The sequence below is a fragment of the Felis catus genome, chromosome C1 (assembly GCF_018350175.1).
Source record: "Felis catus isolate Fca126 chromosome C1, F.catus_Fca126_mat1.0, whole genome shotgun sequence".
In the NCBI taxonomy this organism is placed as follows: domain Eukaryota; kingdom Metazoa; phylum Chordata; class Mammalia; order Carnivora; family Felidae; genus Felis; species Felis catus.
Genome location: NC_058375.1, coordinates 3,482,424 through 3,494,516, shown reverse-complemented (window position 1 = coordinate 3,494,516; position 12,093 = coordinate 3,482,424).

The following is a 12,093-nucleotide window of genomic DNA, read 5'->3' as shown; positions in this document are numbered from 1 at the left end:
GGGAACAGGTGCCAGGTGCTGTCTCTGGTGAAGTCACGTTTCTCCCGACATGGCCTCCTGTGGTCGGGAGGTGCAGGGAGATGACATATCCCGTGGACTGTCACTCTCAGCTTCTTATTCCCTAGTCCTTTTCAGACGGTGTGGAGTGGGGAGACCCCGACCCCGGGAAGCAGGGAGGGCCCTGCCCAGCGGCCCCGGGACCTCCCGGTAAGTTGGGGGATGCAGAGTCCTTTATGTCCTGTTGCTGATGCTGTCTCCAGCCACCACGCCTGGCTCATAAATGCCAGAAGCAGATGCGGGGAGTGTGGGGCAGTTAGACTGCAATTGGCAAATTGGATGCACAAGGGCCTTTGCACGGGCTGTTGTCTCATCCATGGAGCCTCCCGTTTATTTCGGGCAAACGGCTATTGGAACATGAACGTGGCTGGACTGTGGGCTGAGACCGTGGTCCAGGCTGAAGTGTCAGGAAGGAGAATAATGCAGGTGCGGAGTGGGGGTAAGTATCTCTGGTTCAGGGGGAGGTTGGTGGGTGGTCACCAGCGCTGGGGTCACGTGGCCTCCCTTTGCTGCTGGGTCTCAGCTCACGGGACCGAATCACAGAAACAATGAGGATTTAACACACCTCGTGTGCTTACATTCCAGTCATGGTTTTAGGAGATCATTGCTGGTCAATTAATTAGTGCTACCGATTGTCACCAGGGGGCCCCGGAAAGAAGGCACCCCCATTCAGCTTCCTGTGCAAGCCAGACACACCCAGGTGGGCCCTAGCCTGAGCCTGCCGTGTGGGAACATATGGGGCCCGAGGTGTGGGGTGTGGGGCAGGGATGTCGCAGCCGTGGGCTCACGGGAGGGGCTCTGTGACAAGTTTATTCCCTGCGCGTGTTTGAGGACTCAATCGTGCTAACTCAGTGGTCACCGTAGGGGTCAGAAGTGCCAAGTATCAATGCCGCACCTGGCCCCCCAACACATCCTTGACAGATGGCCGCCGCTAGTTATTTTCGTCCACGACTTCAACACCAGCTTGCTGTGTTGGGCGAAGCACCTCGCTGTTTCCCGCATCCAGAGCATGGACACAAAGGTCATCACTCTGATAACAGCCATCACTACTGAAGACTCAGCCCTGTGCCTCCCTGGTCCCGTGAGCGCACCCGCAGGTGCTGTCCACGGTGCTGAGCTCTGGGAGAGAGCGCCCGTGTCTCTGGTGTGTGCAGCCTGGTGCGCACTTCGTAAGTGTTCGGCGACACGTTGATCTGAGCTGATGAACACACACAAGGGTTCTAGCAAAAGGGTCCACCGGGAGGAAAATGTGAGGGGGTGTAGCTTTGCACGTAAGCGCCGTGAGGGCAACTGTCTGTCTGTCCTGTTTGCCACTCTGTCCTCCAGACCCTGGAACAATGCACGGCACATAGTAGGTACTCAACGAATACGTACTGAATGGATGAGTAGAAGGCACACATGATTCCCCTGCAAAGGACTCTGAAACTGATAAATAAGGCTGCCCTGGGCACCTTCGGCCGAGTCAGGACCCTCCGCACGCTGATGAGAGAACTTGTTCTCGGAAGGATAGGTTAGAAATTTGAATTCAGATCTTATCTGTGTTTGTTTAGTTTTGAGTCTCGGTTTCGTCTCTGGTCCCGGTTACTCCGTGGCTGGGAGGGAAAAATGACACAAGGCAAGTGCTGGCGCACAGTAGGTGCCTGATGAATGTCAGCTGTTATTAACCCCTTCTGGGGTGCCAGGAAATGTAGGTTTAAGTTTCATATCTCTTTATGGAGCTGCAATCGACACAGAAAGTGTCTTTTACGGTTCTCCAGCTTTTAGGAAACACAGTAAATCAGTGCCCAAGTGTGGCCATTTGGACACCTCGCAGCCCTGCAGGAAGAGGCTGGAGCTTGCACAGCCTCTTGAGCCGGACACAGATCTCGTACCCCGTCCATCACCCCGTGCCTCAGCCCCCCGAGCCAAGTCTGGCTTTTAGGGGTAACTTCCACTTGGTCCTCCTTTCTGGAGGTGCCCTGGCCTCTGCCCTACCCCCTGAGGCTCTGACACCTTCTCAAGGGTTCTCCGGCAGATGGCCCAGCAAAGATGCTGGGGGCAGTGCCCGGCCCGGGGGAAGCCCTTATCATTCTCATTACCTTTGACCATACACACGTGCAGTGATATATTTGGAATCCCCCTGCGGACTAGGCTGTTAGGTTATCATCTGACTGCTTTGTATAAAGCCTCAAATAGTGTGTGCCTGCCATCCGGGTCCACCCCTGGAAGCCGGACCCTTTCCAAGAACTCAGGGCACTCCGCTTGAATTTATAGCCATGGCCAGAGGGTCCAGAAGGGCCGGTGGCTAACAACAGTCCATTCAGGTCAGATAATAGGGTGATGATCCGATCCTGTTGTGGGTCAGTCTAGTTTTAGAACGCTGAAAGTTCAGCTCAGCATGCTACTTCTTGAGCCAAAAGTAAGTATTAGGAACACTTTTAAAAAATCCATTTTTTCTCTAACCAGCAGGTGCTCTGTGTCTGCCACGGTGCCTTCACACTGTGTATGGAATGAACTATGATAGGAATAAACGGTGGGCTTGGGAGCTCGCTCCTGTTCGGGGTTCCTAACCTTGGGCGCTGAGGTGGGAGGCGGAGAAGGAGGTGGTCTGGTCTGGGTTTGAGGGCATCTGGGGCCTGTCCTCGGTCTCCATCTCGTAGGGTAAGCATGGCTGGTCCTTCCAGTTCTGCAGTGACGTGTCCTGATCTGCTGACGGAGACCAGAGACAGGGACAGAGCAGAGATTCCCTACCTTTCCTGGGACCCTAACCAAAGCCCCTGGAAGACAGGTCTGCATGGAGGACCGGGTCAGCGGAGCAGGGCAGGGAGGCAGAGCCCTCTCAGCTGGCCCGCAGCAGGCACTGGGCGGAGGAGGGGGAGTTCCTGGTGCCCTGGGATCCCCTTGGCGGCTTTGTGCACGCCCCCCTGGCTCCTGTGTGCTTTGCTTCTAGCAGCCTCCCTGGGCTGCAGGAGAACCTGGCCATGTGCACAGGGAGCCGGAAGCACCCGGGAGGAGGCAGCCCCCCTGGTGGCCCATAATGATGGCTGAACGTTTGCAGGAGGATGTCTGTCCAGCTCCCTCTCCTCAAGCTGGGGGAGCGTCTTGAAGGGTGATTGACTGGCCCCACCTCTTGTGGAGCTCTCAGACCCTTGTCTAGGGGCCTGCCTGTGGGGGTGCACCTGTGACATCCCTTCACCCCGGGGGGTTGGGGTTCCCTGAGTGGCGTCAGCAGAACCTCCGGGAACACTCAGCTTAGGGACAGCTGGTAGAAAGCCTGGAGGGCTGCCTGGCTCCGTTAAGGTCCTACCACATCGGGGGTCACATGGCTCAAAGCGGGCTGAGGGCTTGGCACCCAGGACAGAAACCAGCCTCAACCCTGCCTTCCTGCTCTCGGGCCTGGGAAACCCGTTACCTTTCCGACAGGGTCCTGAGAAGTGCCCCAGCAGATGGCTGGGCCAATGGGAAAAGGTTCTGGAATGTGCTGCTTTGGAAAGGCTGGTGAACAGAGGACAGCTCTTCCCACCCCCTCCCTCATGCCCACCCCCTGTGATGCCCCCCCAAACCCAGTTAGAGGCCAGCCGGAAAGGCTGGTGCCCACCAGAGGGCACGGGGAAGACCCCACGCAGGTTCGCTCTGCCTTGGTGGTGTCTGTGCTCCTAGATGGGACACTAACTCCTCTCAGCCTCAGTTTCCTCTTCCATAAAGTGGGGACACTGTCTGCCTTTCCCTGGGGTTCTCCCCTGGGCACTTGTCCCACCTCCTCTGCAAGCTCGGCTGTCACAGCTCCTGGCTCAGGAAGTGAGAGTCAGACACCGGCTGTCCTGGATGGCTCCCACGCACACACACCCCTCCCTGCAGCCCGAGGCGGCCGGTTCTCGCCCCTCCCTCCTCCCTCCTGCCCAGCACACACAGCAGGCAGGTGTTGAAGTGAATTACGTCTGCGTTGTTTTCCTCTCGCCGACTGTGGCTCTTGGAAAAGTTCCAGGTCATCATAGAGTCTAATTTGTGTGCAAAGTCACAGATGCAGGAGACTGTCCTGCTTCTCCACCAGGGAGGGACCCGGCCCTCAGGGTCTGGGCTTATCGGTGTGTGGGATAGAGAGGCGACAGGCAGATGATGACAAAAGGTCTCATCTTGGGGCTCCACCTCATGACCCCGTCTGAATCCAGCTGCCTATCTCCTGGCATCATCATCTTGGGGGTTGGGGTCTCAACATGCGGATTTTGGCTGGGACGCCGACACTCTGGGTTGCGGCGCTTCGCCCCAGAACCCGGCCGTCTTGCTGTGAGAAGCCCAAGTGTGTGGAGAGGCCAAGTGTAAGCGTGTCAATCGCAGCCCCAGCTGAGCCCCCAGCTGCCAGCCACGTGCCCGGCTCCAGGGGCGCCGTGGCTCAGGGAGAGATGTATCTGGCAAGCCCCGTGGAAGGAAATGACCTGCTGCTCTGAGGCACTGAGTCCTGGGGGGGGGGGGGTCCTTCCTCCACGGAAGGTGGCTGCCCAGCCACTGCAGGCCATTGCTCTGACAGCCCCCAGCCTGCAGATAAGGGTCAAGCATTGTCACCGTCCAGCCACTGAGCACTGTCACATGCTCCTCCCTTCCTGCTGGCCTCTCTCTACCAGGCACCGGCCATCTGCAGCTCTGCAGGACCGTCCGGGGCACTGATGCTTCCAGGGTCACAGTCACCTCCCCTCCCATGCCTCCCTGGCCTTGGTCGTGGTAACCCAGCCTCCCCAGGTACACGCCCTCCTTCCTTCCGTGCCCTTCACGTCGCTGTCACCGGCCTTTCCTGCAACAGCTACCTCGGTTCTGCTCATGCCCAGCCCTTCCTCTCTGCACACCCTTCCCCACAGGGTTCTCTCGCTGCAGAAGAGCCCCCCCACCCCCCCGCCCTGCTGGCCCACCTGCTGGCTAGCCCGGATGCCCCCTTCTGTGCTCGAGGCCTGTGCCCTCCCAGAGCGCTCCGGACTGCTCCTCCCCTGGCGACCCTGCAGCCCTCCAAACCCCCCACCACTCACGGACACACCCCCAGCTCCCACGAGCCCCCACCTGCCTGCGTTCTGCCTCGTCGCCACACTTCCTTCCAGGCCACGCGTGCCTGCTGAGGCCGGCCTCCCGCCCTGCCCCGGAACCTTAGTGTCCTCCTTTCTCGCCTCCGCACAGCCACCTTCTCTTCTGCTCACCGGTCTCCCTCTGACCCGCTGCTGTCGCCAGCCTTTCCCGCCTGGAGCAAGAATGCCCTGGCTCCCCCCAGCCGAGCTCACTCTCCGTGTCTCATTGTCCAGATCAGACGCCTCCGTTTCTCTCCCGTTTCCTCCCCGACCCACCCGAATCGGACTTCTGTGACATCCCGCCTTCCAAGATCTCTCTCGACATCTTGGTTTTTGTTCATGCTTGTGGCAGCATTTGAGAACCGAGTCAGGGATGCAGTCCCCTCCCCTTGCGGGAGCACCCCCCGCCGCTCCCTTCACGGGCCCCCAGGCTCCCCGTGTGCGCACCTGCTCCGCTCAGCTTCTGCCTTGCAGTGAATGACGGCCTCCTCCTTGGGCCGCACCTGGAGTCCGCCCTGTTCCCCTCTCTCGTGTGTCCCGTGGCCGACCTTCCGGCAAATCTGGCCAGCACCACCTCCAGGAAGGTAGCTCTGCCTCCCCGGTCCACACCACCACCCGCCCCCTGCGTGAGGAATTCTGGGACGCTGCCTCGCTGGCCGCCTGCCACCCGGCTGTTTGGGCAGCGCTCAGAGTGATCCTTTAGAAGTGTGAGTCAGATCACCTCATTCCTCAGAAGCGCCCACTGGCTGCCCATCCCCTGAGGCGTAAACTCCTTCGAATGCCCTAGCAGGCTCGCCACGGTCACCCCTCTTGGGCCTCCTGTCCTGCTTCCTGACCACCCCAGGGATGCGCAGACGTGTGCCCAGCTGCGCTGAGCGGGCTGGCTCCGTGCTGGGCCCCGAGTCCACGGCCCCGTCCCCGAGAAACTCTGCCCCTTGTCGGGGGCAGCTGGGGAGCCCCAGCCGGGACACGCCCCCTGGGAGAAGCGGGGTCCAGGCGTGACGTCCAGCTCCCTGGTGGTGAGGCTCTGTGCCCAGGCGGCTCGGGTGCCAGGGTGGGGTGGCGTGTGCGGGCTGTTCATCACGGGGTCCCCCCCCACACGTTGTGTCGCACACGCAGCCAGCGGGAGCTCTGACGGGGCGTGATGGATCCCCACGAGGGGCGGCGGCCCTGAGATCCCCTCGCGTGAATTAGTGCTGAGTTTTGCCAGCACTGCTCGGCCCAGCTGATGGATGGGACAGGCCGGCACAGCCCGGGATGCAGAAAACCACTCATCTTCATGGAGGAATGGAAAGGGATTCTGCCCAGGAGATAAATCTCGCGGTTCCCGGGGCCTCCTTTCTTGAAGCCTTTCTCCTCGAGGACCTGGGAGGGACCCCACCCCCACCCCCACCCCCACCCCCACCCCCACCCCCACCCACCGTCTCAGGGGGCAGGGCGGGAAGGGGACCATTTGTCCGGCACAGTCTTAGCATTTTGTAGGTGGTAAACTGAGGCTCAGGGAAAGGACCTGACCGGGGCCACAAGTCTAATCATCAGTGAAGACAAACCCTGACTTCAAACCCCCCTCAGTCAGCATGCAATGGTGCTGTGGCCTATTCAAGGGCACTGACATGCCCCATCCATGACCTGTTGCTGTGGGACAGTCCCCCTGGGAGCTCTTTGGGTCAGGAGGGGTAGACATTTTCTCGCTGCAGCCATGCTCCTGGGAGCTGAGTGGGGACCCCAGAAAGCAGGAAGGGAGGAGCCTTGCAGGGCATGAAGACTTAGAAGGGCTAGTTCTGGGTCCTTCTGACCCAGAAGGGTCTAGTGGCAAGAGCCCAGCCGTGTCACCCCAGAGCCACCGGAGCCTGCACTGTATGTTCATTGAATGAACGCACGACTGCCCGACCCCCGCACATGCCTCAGCCGGACGAATGGCCTCAGGCTGGCGATTGTCATCAGTGGGGTTCACGTCTGCTAAAGCTTTCGTAGGCCATACAGGGGCTTTAATGCAGTTGTCGCCCCCCCCCCCCAACCCTGGGAATTTCTGGGAGGTGGGCTGATGGCACCAGGCTGCCATGGAGAGTGGGTTCCTCACCTGCATTAGAATTCGGGGAGTCACTTCTGGGGCAGCCGTTGTGACCAGCCCTGCAGGAGTCTCCGGAACGAGACGCCGTGAAGAGAGCCTTTGTCCAGGCGGCAAGCTTGGGGTCTGCCCGCGGGCACAGGTGCCACAGGGCCCTGGGCAGGGCTCAGCCCTCATTAGTAGGGATTTGTGTCCCGTGGCCTCCTCTGGGCCAGCTTCCAGGCTCGGGACACAGTGCTCACCATGCACACGCCGTCTGTGGGGAGAAGAAACTCCATCATTTCCATTCCAATTAAAATTGTTCTCTGAAGCGGCAGGTCCCAAGGCAGAGCTACCAGATTCCAGAACACGGGGAGCATGTACCGAAACGATGGGTCTCATGCCAGCTGTTGGTTCCTCCTGGGAAACCGTCATTCAGGTGGACCCCGGGGTCCCACAGCCTGGGAGGACGGAGGGGCCGGCCTCGAGAACGGGTTTGTAAGTGGCGGTGATGTTGGGACGGCAAAGCACTGAGAGAAGGATGAGACGAGACGCAGCTTGGCGTGTCTGTGGCTGTCATTTCCCCAGCGTGTCCTCAGGGAGGAGGAGAGGGGCCAGGGAGGTGAGGCCAGCCCACCCAGCCTCCAGCACTTGCTGTGACAACTTCCTTCTGGTTTGAACGCTCTCCGTGCATTATGGAAACTCAGAAAATGCACGGAATAGACAGATGAGGATCAAAATGGGTCCTTGATTCCACCCTGAGGGACGGCCACTGGCTTTTTTTTTTTTAATTGCTTGCATTGCCTTTGACATATGTGAACTCGAAATGTCACAAAATTGAAATGATGCTGGATACTCGGGGTTGGGTCCTGGTTTTTATTTTATTTTATTTTATTTAAAAAATTTTTAGGGGCGCCTGGGTGGCGCAGTCGGTTAAGCGTCCGACTTCAGCCAGGTCACGATCTCGCGGTCTGTGAGTTCGAGCCCTGTGTCAGGCTCTGGGCTGATGGCTCGGAGCCTGGAGCCTGTTTCCGATTCTGTGTCTCCCTCTCTCTCTGCCCCTCCCCCGTTCATGCTCTGTCTCTCTCTGTCCCAAAAATAAATAAACGTTGAAAAAAAATTTAAAAAAAAATAAAAAAAATAAAAAAATTTTTTTTAGCATTTATCCATTTTTGAGAGACAGAGAGAGTCAGAGTGTGAGTGGCAGAGGGACAGAGAGACAGAGAGAGACACACACACACAGAATCCAAACCAGCTCCAGGCTCCCAGCCATCAGCACAGAGCCTGACGCAGGGCTTGAACTCACGGACCGCAAGATCATGACCTGAGCCGAAGTCAGATGCACAATCGACTGAGCCACCCAAGCGCCCCTCGGTTTTGATTTTAACCTAACTTTATGGAAGAAATATCTTCTTGTATCTTAAAATATTCTTTGAAAACAGGACTTTTTATGGCTAGATGGTATTCCTTTTCATGAGGTCCCATAAATAACATATAATTTCCATGACATGATCCCTTGTGGGTGTCCTTGGATATCACCTTAACAGAACCCCCACTTCCTTTCCTCATGGGACACTCGCTGTGTGTCCTTCGGGCACCACATGGAGCCCGTGGTCTACTTAGCTCCATCCTGCTTTGTTACCCCCCTTTGATCCCCTGCATTTCAGGAGGTTGTTTATCATGACACCCCATCTGTCCACCTGCACCTCCAAGGGAGCCCAGCCATGTCCCTGCAGTGGTGCTGGCTCCCTCTCTTTGGCATCTACTAGAAGGTTCCAGAAGCTCCCCACCTCGCCCTGTTGGGATGCAGAGAGGCCACAATTGACTCCAGGTGCCCAGACCTTCTCGAATTTCCAGGGAAGCAGGATTTGGAGTGTGTGGGGGGGGGTAGTGTAGCCTGGACAGGGGTCTGGAGTCAGACACTCCTGAGGCCAGCTTAGCCTCACTTGAGCGCAGTCTGTGTCTTTGAGCAGACGGTCAGCCCTGTGGCCTCAGTCATCTCCTCTGTGAAAGGGGGCAACGACAGTGACTGTATCTTTGGGTCTCTTTGAGGATTCAATGCCTTGGCATAAAGCCCGACGCTGGTTGTTGGGGAAAAATTGGCTGTGGAGACAACGCTTTCCGATTTTCTCTGAGTTTCTCAGCAACTAGCACTGGGCTGTTTCCCTCCCGAGAACAGAGGCTTTGCTACTGCATCGAGATTGTCCAAGAGGCATAAGTTCTCTCCCTTGTTTGGGCTACTAGAGACCCAGTGGAGGAACCAGCTGAGTACAAGCAGTGACACAGAAATGAATACAAACAACCCAACTACAAGTATCAGAGAATCCAGTCCACACTAGCTTGACAACAGGGATTCATTTTCTCCTATAAAAAGAATTCTGGAGGCTGGCGATGGCTTGAGTCAGTTCTGCTCTTCATCGATTCCATCAAAGGCCCAGGATCTCTTTAGCCTTCTCAGTGTGCTGGGTTTTCTTTCTCTCATGCTTGTTGCCTCATGGCCCCAGAATGGCTGCCACAGCTCCAGGAAATGCATTTGTGTCCGTGGCAGGAAAAATGGCAAAGGAATTGTATCAGTGAACACCTCTATTATGTCCAAACTTAACAAAGGGAAAGGTAAAACCACCCCAGAAACTTGATCGGGCATTCGCTCCTGATTCCTCTGTCATAAACAGGTCAGCTGGCTACTCCTAGCTGAAGGAGACGCTGGAGGAGTTAGCACCTGGCTTTTTCACCCTTTAAGTGGGATCTGGGCAGGCAGATGTGGGAACGGCTGCTGGCTGGCCAGTGAACCACAGATCCTACCGTCTGTGTCCCAGCTTCTGTTGCTGGGTAAATAGCCTGCTTCCATTTTTTAATTTTAAGTGGCACTTTAATGGGCCATATATGTACTATTTCCCCACATTTATGATTATTCCCTTACAACAAATTCCTTTAAGTGGAGTTGTTAGGACAGCAGCACATGCTACATGTGTGGATGGGATGGCTGTCATCTCCGTTAATAGCAACCCAATTGTCTCCGTCCCCCAGGCTGCTCCCCGGATCCTTCTCTCGGCCCCTCCTCGGCACAGGCACTCAGGCCGTCAGCTTCCGGACTGTATATTCTGCCCGCCCTCCTCACTGCCTCTGTGGCAGTGCCCGCTACAGCCAGGGCCTCGCCATCTCCCTGCCATTAGGGTCTGAGTGTCGTGTTGCTGTTAACATTCTTCCTCTGCTGGGCACCTCGGGGTCTCATTGCGCACCAGGTAAAGACCAAAGCTGCAATGGGCTTATGAGACTCTGTGGGATCAGGTCCCATCATCCCGACCTCACATCCTACCACCTCCCCCACCACTCCAGCCACAGGGTCCCCAACTGCTCCTCAAACCCACCACACTCACCCCAACCCTGGACCTCTCCTTCCCGCCAGCTGCCCCTCTGCTGGAGCGCCCACCTGGAATCTGCGCTGCTCAGCCCCTGCTGTGTCACCTTCCAACTGTCCCCCTGCTTGTAATGCACAGCCCATGAAGGCTGGCTTGTCCATCTTCCTTGGTGCATAGCCACGCATCCAACTGGTGACCTCTTTGCCTGTCCTCAGCTCCCCCCCCACCAGTGGTGTGAGTGGCCCCTGCACTTCACCCCTCCCGGCCAGCAGCAGCTGAGGAACTTGGCCGGGCCACCAGAGGTCTGTCCCGGGCTGCCCACTTCCAGATGGCACCTTTGCTTCTCTGTTGGGCCATTTCCCACCTTTTCAAGGCAACTCCTGTAGTCATGAGATGGGGAAGTGTCAGCTCTTCTCTGGAGTGGGAGGTGGAGGGAGGGTAGGACTGTGGACGAGAATGGCTCCCTTGTTTCTGCGAGTGGATCCCATCCTTCCGGAGTGTGGGAATGGGATTCCCTGCCTGGCATCCACACAGTGAGCTCAGGCAGAGTCCAGGATCCTTGTGCATTGACGTCTGGGAAGGGGGCTGGGCCTGGGGACATTCGGGGCCACAGGGTTTCTGTGTGTGGGGACCTGTCCATTTATGCTGGAGGTGGGTCCTGTTGGGGACACCAATGCAAAGCTTGATGTTCGGGGGCGCCTGGGTGGCGCAGTCGGTTAAGCGTCCGACTTCAGCCAGGTCACGATCTCGCGGTCTGTGAGTTCAAGCCCCGCGTCGGGCTCTGGGCTGAAGGCTCGGAGCCTGGAGCCTGTTTCTGATTCTGTGTCTCCCTCTCTCTCTGCCCCTCCCCGTTCATGCTCTGTCTCTCTCTGTCCCAAAAATAAATAAAAAACGTTGAAAAAAAAATAAAAAAAAAAAAGCTTGATGTTCAGCTGATGTGTCGCCTGGACCCTGCTGTCCACAACCCAGAGTAGACAGACCAGTGCTGAGTCAGAGAAGTGGGGGCTCTCTGTGGGAGCCAGAGAAGGGTTCCCAGCTGAACCCAGATGCCTGGCAACAGCTTTTTGTTGCAGACAAAGCAGGGTGTATACTGTGGGGCTCAGTGGGGGCAAATGGCTGAGTTCTTCCTCCCACAAGGATGTGTTTGCTTCTTATGACAACGCCCCTTCCTTTGTGCAGCATGCTATGCTCTATGAAGACTTTCAGGGATGGTACAAGGTGGACAGAGCAAGCTCCCGTGCACTCATTCTGCAGATAACAGAACAAAGGCTCAGGGAGTTTGGTCATCTGAACCAAAGCCACTCTGCTGCCCATTGGCAGAGCAAGACCCAGGACTGACTCTGCCCATGAATGTGGATCAGCAAAAGCCATGGCCTTTCTTGACTCCTTGATAAAGGTGGTCAGGGTGCTCCAGAGAGATGGACTGCTCAATATCTGGAGCAGTGAGAGCTCTGGAGGTGGGCAGGGCTCTACCCGGCTGCATGCTTGCAGGAAGGGAGTGGGTACAAGTGCCATATGGCTGGGGCTTGAGGCTGGTTGCTGCTGAGGGTTTTGAGAAGAGCGTGGGTCCTTCCAGGTCTTGTCTATTCCACCTGCTCTCACC